Source organism: Saccopteryx bilineata, chromosome 8 (genome assembly GCF_036850765.1).
Source record: "Saccopteryx bilineata isolate mSacBil1 chromosome 8, mSacBil1_pri_phased_curated, whole genome shotgun sequence".
In the NCBI taxonomy this organism is placed as follows: Eukaryota; Metazoa; Chordata; class Mammalia; order Chiroptera; family Emballonuridae; genus Saccopteryx; species Saccopteryx bilineata.
In genome coordinates, this window is record NC_089497.1 from 32,510,979 (window position 1) to 32,518,283 (window position 7,305).

The following is a 7,305-nucleotide window of genomic DNA, read 5'->3' on the forward strand; positions in this document are numbered from 1 at the left end:
AGCTGGAAGATGGTTTAATGGTTTTGAAATCTGGTGAAGTTGCCATCATGGGTATGGTTCCTAACAAGTCCATGTGTATTGATAGCTTCTCTATTTCCTCTGGACCATTTTGCTGTTTGTGACATGAGACAGACTTGCTGTGGGTGTCATCAAAGCAGTGGACAAAAAGGCAGCTGTAGCTGGTAAAGTCACCAAGTCTGTCCAGAAAACTCAGAAAGCTAAATATTATCCCGAATACCTGCCACTCCAGTCTTAATCAGTGGTGGAAAAACAGTTTTTCTCAATTGGTCATTTAAATTTATTAGTAAAATATTGGTTAATGATTACAATGCATTGTAGACCATTTGGTTTTATTTTTTGTCTGTGTAAAAAATTTTGTTATTTGTGTTTAAAATCAGTAGTTTTTAATGGAAACAACTTGACCAAAAATTTGTCACAGGATATTGAGACTCATTAAAATAGAGTTTGATGGAAAAAAGTTAAAAAACAAAGTGTCCACTCATTCTTCAATGTTATTAGGATTTGCACCTTTGCTGGAAGCAAGTTTTCATCTTGTCAATAAAACTAGAGCTCTGCTGCTCAGTAGCTGATAAAAGAATTTTCTTCTTAAGATCAACTGAAGTAATATTTATCAAGTAACAACCATGAAAGTATTTGTTTACTTAAACAAATTTTTACAAATTATTAATGTAAATCATCTAGCAGAATACATCCTGTTTTATTAAGTACTCAGTCAAGAACCTATTTCTCCCATCTTCCCCTCGTGTTTATTCCATAACTGATTTAGCACTGTAAATTTACATGGCATCTAATCAATTATCCTTTATGTAATGAATGCTTAATAACTACTTGCTGAACCAGCAAGTTGATCTTTTAAATTTTTTTTTTAATCAAAAAGTGTTGCTGTATTATGGTTCTTTTTATGAAAATGTCCATTTTCATGAACATAGACCTGAATACAATGTAATGCACAACTGGTAATACTTTCACTTTCTAGGCTGAATGAACCATTTCACAAATTCATGATTATTTTTCTTTTGTAATATGAGTAAAAGTATTAAGTGTATTATATTTCTTTTAAAAGAGAAAATATTAAAGATGAAATCATTATGAGTTCCAGATCATTAATACTGTCCTTATTAGACTTACCAAGGCAGCAGATCTTTCATGTCTACATTCCTATTAGCCTTACTTATAACTACAAATAATTATAATTATTAACATAACTTCAAAGTAATATATAATTATGACCTTCAAAGATATATGTAAAAATAAAGAAATCAATGAATGACCAACTCTCTTTTTTATACAGAATACATATAACAAAGCGATATTTATGTATATCTAATGATGTTAATATAATAAGTATACAAATATAAAGAAACATATCATTGAAATTCATTATATATAAAGGCGACTGATACTCCTATACATAGCTAAATTTTTAAAATTTTACTGAACAGCATTCTAATAATTGTGATAGAATCCATTGCGTGTTTCAGAGAAGAGTTCAGAGTCAACGTAGAGAGGATACAGTTTCTTTCTCCAATACTTAGCAGACACAGACTTGAGTTTATAATCTCTTGATCTATTTTGACAGTATTGTATGGAACATATGATGTGTCCAGTAATATTTTAGGTGCTTTAAGTAATGTATAGAATATGTTAGCAGATCTTACCTTCATGGAAATTATAAACTAGCATATACACAGAGAAGATAGTGTTATATAGTATTTAATTAAAGTCTAAGTAGCTTATTTGGATTGTATAGCTAATTAGTTTTGAGAAAGTTCAGAAAACCATTTTGGAGGTAGATCTGCACATCTAACTAATTTAATCATTTGTAAGGTTTATAAATAATTACATATTCATGCTATTTTTTGAGAACATATATATTAGGTTTTTTGTTTGTATAAAACAATCTAATCTATATTTCAAAGAATTACAAGAGACATAAAAATTAAGACATCATTATTATTATAATTACCAAATATTTTCTATTCTAATTTTAAAGAAAACCTAAGACTACCAATTTTGATTTCGGCCTGAAAGTGTTTGGAAGTCATGACTTCTAGATGCATCAGAGAAATGAAATTTCAGGGAAAACTGCTCTCTGAAATCTGGAAAGAAAGGCACACCCAGAAAGATACAACCAGAATGTACTCACTGGAACAGAAACTGCTGGAGACAGAAACTGGTAGGAAAATTTAAATAATAATTTTGATGAGTTGCTGGAGGCTGAGTGTGAACTTGTCTTACAATAAGAAATTCCTTGGAGCTACAATCTAAAAAGGGGCCTTCAAAATAGAGCTTTACTTCTTAGAACCCCATAAAATTTTGATAAAAATTCCTTTTTGGCTATGGCAAGAGAGAAAAAATGTTATCATTGTGAAATATGTCCATAGTATTCTCCAATAAAAAAATCTTATTTTTTAGGGTAAAAGACTTTGCCATAGCTTTATCTATTTCTTTCTTTCTTTCTTTCTTTCTTTCTTTCTTTCTTTCTTTCTTTCTTTCTTTCTTTCTTCCTTTCTTTCTTTTTTAAGTTATAAGAAGGAAAATAGGCAGATTCCCACTTTCACCCTGACCAGGATTCACTCAAGAACACCATCTTGGACTGATGCTCAAGTGCTGGGCTATTTTTAGTGCCTGAGACTGATGCACTCCAACAGCTGTCCTCAGTGCCTGGACCCATGCTCAAACCAATTGAGCCACTGGCTGTGGGAGGGAAGGAGGAAGAGAAGGGGGTAATAGAGAGGAGGGTGAAGCAGATAGTTGCTTCCCCCATGTACCCTGACCAGAAATGGAATCCAGGTCATTCATATGCCAGGCTAATGCTCCATCCACTAAGCCACCAGTGAGGGCCAGCATAACCTTATTTTAAGCAAGAAAATTTCTCCCATTCCAGACTTCAAACCTGCTGTCTCACACTGGGGTGGGAGAGTTAGCCAGCAATGGTCAGCAATTCAAAGAAATGGATTGTGAAAAACTGCAGCCCAAAAGAAAGTAGGGAATTGTAGCAAAATAGCTAAAGCTTTAGAGAAACATTTCTAAAGGTCAAAATTCCACTAAAAGATAAAGATTATAGTTAGAGAATTATAAACCACTCCACCTCACTTTTACTTTACTCTCACATCAATAGCACTCCCATTTAAGAAGAATTTCAAGACACAGGTTCTAAGAAGTTCTTCTGGAAATCCAAAGACTAGTAGGATGACAAAAATAAAGACATTAAAGGAATTTGAAATTCTGTTGCCTACAGTTACAGCTAACATTGAACACAGACCAACTCTTAGCCAAATTAAAATAAATCCTCACATTAAAAGTCATGTATTTCAGTTTCTATTACCTGACATTTCAGACATTCTAATAAATATATATCAGTATATATATTAAAATATTAGAACAAAAACAAACTAGAAAAATAGGCATGTCAAACAGCAAAAAATAAACATAAGCCTGAAAAAACAAAACAATCCTTAGTGCCAGATTCAGATAATGACATGCATTTTGGAAATAGCAGATAAGAAATTTTAAAAGTTAAGAATTATGTTAAGATCTATAATGGAAAAAGTAGACGGCACATAGGAACAGATGGATAATGAAAGTAGAGAAATGGAAACTCTAAAAAATTATGAAAAGAAAGTGCTGAAAATCAAAGACACTGTAACAGAAATAAATACTGCCTTTAGTGGACTCAGTAGGCTCAAAAAGCCAAAGAAAGAATCAATGAGCTTAAAATGGAGCAGCAGAATTTTTTCAAACTAAAATGCAAAAAGAAAAATGAACATGAATTTTAATATCATCTCTCCCAGAATATAGAAGACAAAAGAACTCTTACCAAGTAATTATTTATTTATTCATTCATTCATTTTAGAGAGGAGAGAGATTTAAGAGTGAGAGTTTGAGAGAGAGAAAGGGGGGAGGAGCAGGAAGCATCAACTCCCATATATGCCTTGACCAGACAAGTGCAGGGTTTTGAATCAGCGACCTCAGTGTTCCAGGTTGACACTTTATCCACTGCACCACCACAGTTCAGGCCCCAAGTAATTTTATGATGCTTGTATTTCGTCGATACCAAAATCAGGTAAAGACAATATTAAAATAAAAGGAGGGGGGAGAGAATGAAGTGAGTAAAATAAAAATACTAGGCCAATACCGCTCATTAACTTAGACACAAAAATCTTCAACAAAATATAAACAAACCAAATGCGAAAAAATATAAAAAAATAATTATACAGTATAACAATGTTGGTTTCATTAGAGGTGTACAAGGCTGGTTCAACATCTAAAAAAGAATTAATATGTTCTTTCGCATCAGTTGAAAAAGAAAGAGCATTTGACAAACTCTAGCACACGTTAATGATGAAAATTAGTAGTTAAGGGGATATAATTTAACTTTTTTTTTTTTTTTGTATTTTTCTGAAGCTGGAAACGGGGAGAGACAGTCAGACAGACTCCCGCATGCACCCGACCAGGATCCACCCGGCATGCCCACCAGGGGCGACGCTCTGCCCACCAGGGGGCGATGCTCTGCCCCTTCGGGGCGTCGCTTTGCTGCGACCAGAGCCACTCTAGCGCCTGGGACAGAGGCCAAGGAGCCATCCCCAGCGCCTGGGCCATCCTTGCTCCAATGGAGCCTTGGCTGCGGGAGAAGAAGAGAGAGACAGAGAGGAAGGGGGGGTGGAGAAGCAAATGGGCGCTTCTCCTATGTGCCCTGGCCGGGAATCGAACCCGGGTCCCCCGCATGCAAGGCCGACGTTCTACCGCTGAGCCAATCGGCCAGGGCGATTTATCTTGATAAAATAAAATTTATAGAAAACCTACAATTGAAATATCATATATATATGAATAACATAACTGAATTATATATAACTGTTAACTATTATTAATATTATTTATTTATAGAATAAAATATTGCCTGTCTCACCAAATTTATTCATACAGTACTGGAAATTTTAGCCACATAAATAAGGATAAGTAAATAAATAAAAGTCATACTAATATAAAAGGAAAAAATAAATTTTTCAATGCACAAGTGGCATGATTCTCAAAATAGATAATAAAAAAACAAAAATAATAAAAAACAAACAAAAAATATTCTAGAAGTAATAAATGAGTTCAGGTAAACAGCAGAATATAAAAGGAATGCTTCAAAATCAATCACATTTCTATGTACTGATAATAAAATTACAGAATTTGAAATTTAAAAAAATGTTGTTGATAATCATGCCAAAAACAGAAATATTTAGGTAAACACTCAGCAAACATGTACAGGGTATGTATACACAAATTCTAAAATGTTAAAATAAATAAATAAAATACCTAAATAAATTTAATAAAGGAAGGAAAACCTTTTCAAAAATGGTACTAGAACAATAAGACTTCCATAGGCAAATAAGTAAAGCTCAACGTAAATCTTAAACATACTCAAAATGTGTCATAGACTTAAATTTAAAATGTAATATAAAACTTGTAGAAAGAGTAATAGATGAGAACAGTGGTGGGATTCAAATAATTTAACAATTGGTTATCTGTCCTAATGACCATTTTAAGAATAAAAAAGTGAGCCCTGGCTGGTTGGTTCCTTAGTAGAGCATTGGCTCAGTGTGTGGAAACTCCAGGTTCAATTCCCGGCCAGGGCACACAGAGGAGCCATCTGCTTCTTCATTCTTCCTCCCTTCTTCTTCTATCTCTCTATTCCCTTCCTGCAACCAAGGTTCATTGGTGCATAATTGGCCAGGGCACTGAGGATTGCTCCATGGCCTCTGTCTCAGATGCTACAATGGCTCTGGTTGAAACAGAGCCCCAAATGGGCAGAGCATCGCCCCTAGTGGGCACATCGAGTGAATCCCTATTGGGCACATGCACACGGGAGTCTTTCTCTCTCCCCCGCTGCTTCTCACTTAAAAAAAAAAGTGATATACAGAATGGTAGTTTATTTCCTGCTTTTAATACTTAAATAAAATCAATAAAAGAGGTACACAAAACAAACTTATGTTATAAAAAGGAGTTTAAAATATTAATGAAAAATATTAATACCTGAAAAAAACAATAACTATTATTTAAGATATTTCCATATTGCTTCTTTTTTATTTTTTATTTTTTGACAGAGACAGAGAGTAAGAGAGAAGGACAAATAAGGACAGGCAGACAGGAAGGGAGAGAGATGAGAAGCATCAATTCTTTGTTGCAGCTCCTTAGTTTTCATTGACTACTTTGTCATTTGTGCCTTGGCCGGGGGTGGCGACAGAGTGAGTTACCCCTTGCTCAAGCCAGCAACCTTGGGCTCAAGCCAGTGACCTTGGGCCTCAAGCCAGCAACCTTTGAGCTCAAGGTACCTACCACAGGGTCATGTCTATGATCCCACACTCAAGCCAGCAAACCCTCACTCAAGCTGGTGAGTCTCTGTTCAAGCTGGATGAGCCCATGTTCAAGCCAGAGACCTCGGATTTTGAACCTGGGTCCTCAGTGTCCCAATTTGATGCTCTATCCACAGTGCCACCACCTGGTCAGGCTCCATATTGCTTCTTGACTGGCATCTTCATTTGCAATTGTTTTCACCTATGAATAGAATGAATGTTAAAAAAGAGAAAGGGATATAAATTTGTGATTTCCACATTGGACAGCTGCCCAGGTGCCCACCTTAGAAAGAACCCTGATTACAAATGCCATTTTAATAACAGATTTGTCAAACTCAACCAAAAATTAGGTATTGGTTCTTCCGAACTGGTGTGAGTTTGCTGAATCCTACTACTGGATGATCACTGGCATCTCTGGCTGTCTAGGCTAAGAGTTCTTAAACTTAATATCAAAAGTATAATCAGTAAAGTAAAAAATTGCTGAATCAGACTTCATGAGAATTATAAACTTTTATTCTTTGTTAAGCCATCAGAAGAGTATGAAAATAATAAAAAAATATATTTGCAAATACATAATATACCTGACAAAAAATCTAATATCTAGAATACACAAAGAACTCTACACTCAAAAACTAAAAAATTAAATAGAAAATGAACAAAAGTCATAAAGAAACATTTTGCTAAAGAGGTTATGCACATGGCAAAGATGCACATAAAGATGTTCAACATCATTAGCCATTTGGGAAATGCAAATTAAAACCACAGAGAATATAACCACGTACCTTTCAGAATGTCTGAATAAAAAATAATGACAGTGCCAAATGCTACATAAGATGCAGAAAAAATGGATTATTCATACACTGCTGGTGGGAATATAAAATATTAAAGCCTGTAGATGTTATGCTCTGAAAAACAGTTTGGCACTTTCTGATAAAATTAAACA

The 7,305-nt window shown here is 34.5% G+C and overlaps 1 non-coding gene across 1 annotated transcript; it reads right to left on the minus strand.

Moving 5' to 3' along the window:
* Positions 1 to 4,713: 4,713 nt before the first annotated feature.
* On the minus strand, positions 4,714 to 4,789 carry TRNAA-UGC (transfer RNA alanine (anticodon UGC)). Its single transcript has one exon. It is a non-coding gene; the product is annotated as a tRNA-Ala (tRNA).
* Between the last annotated feature and the right edge of the window lie 2,516 nt (positions 4,790 to 7,305).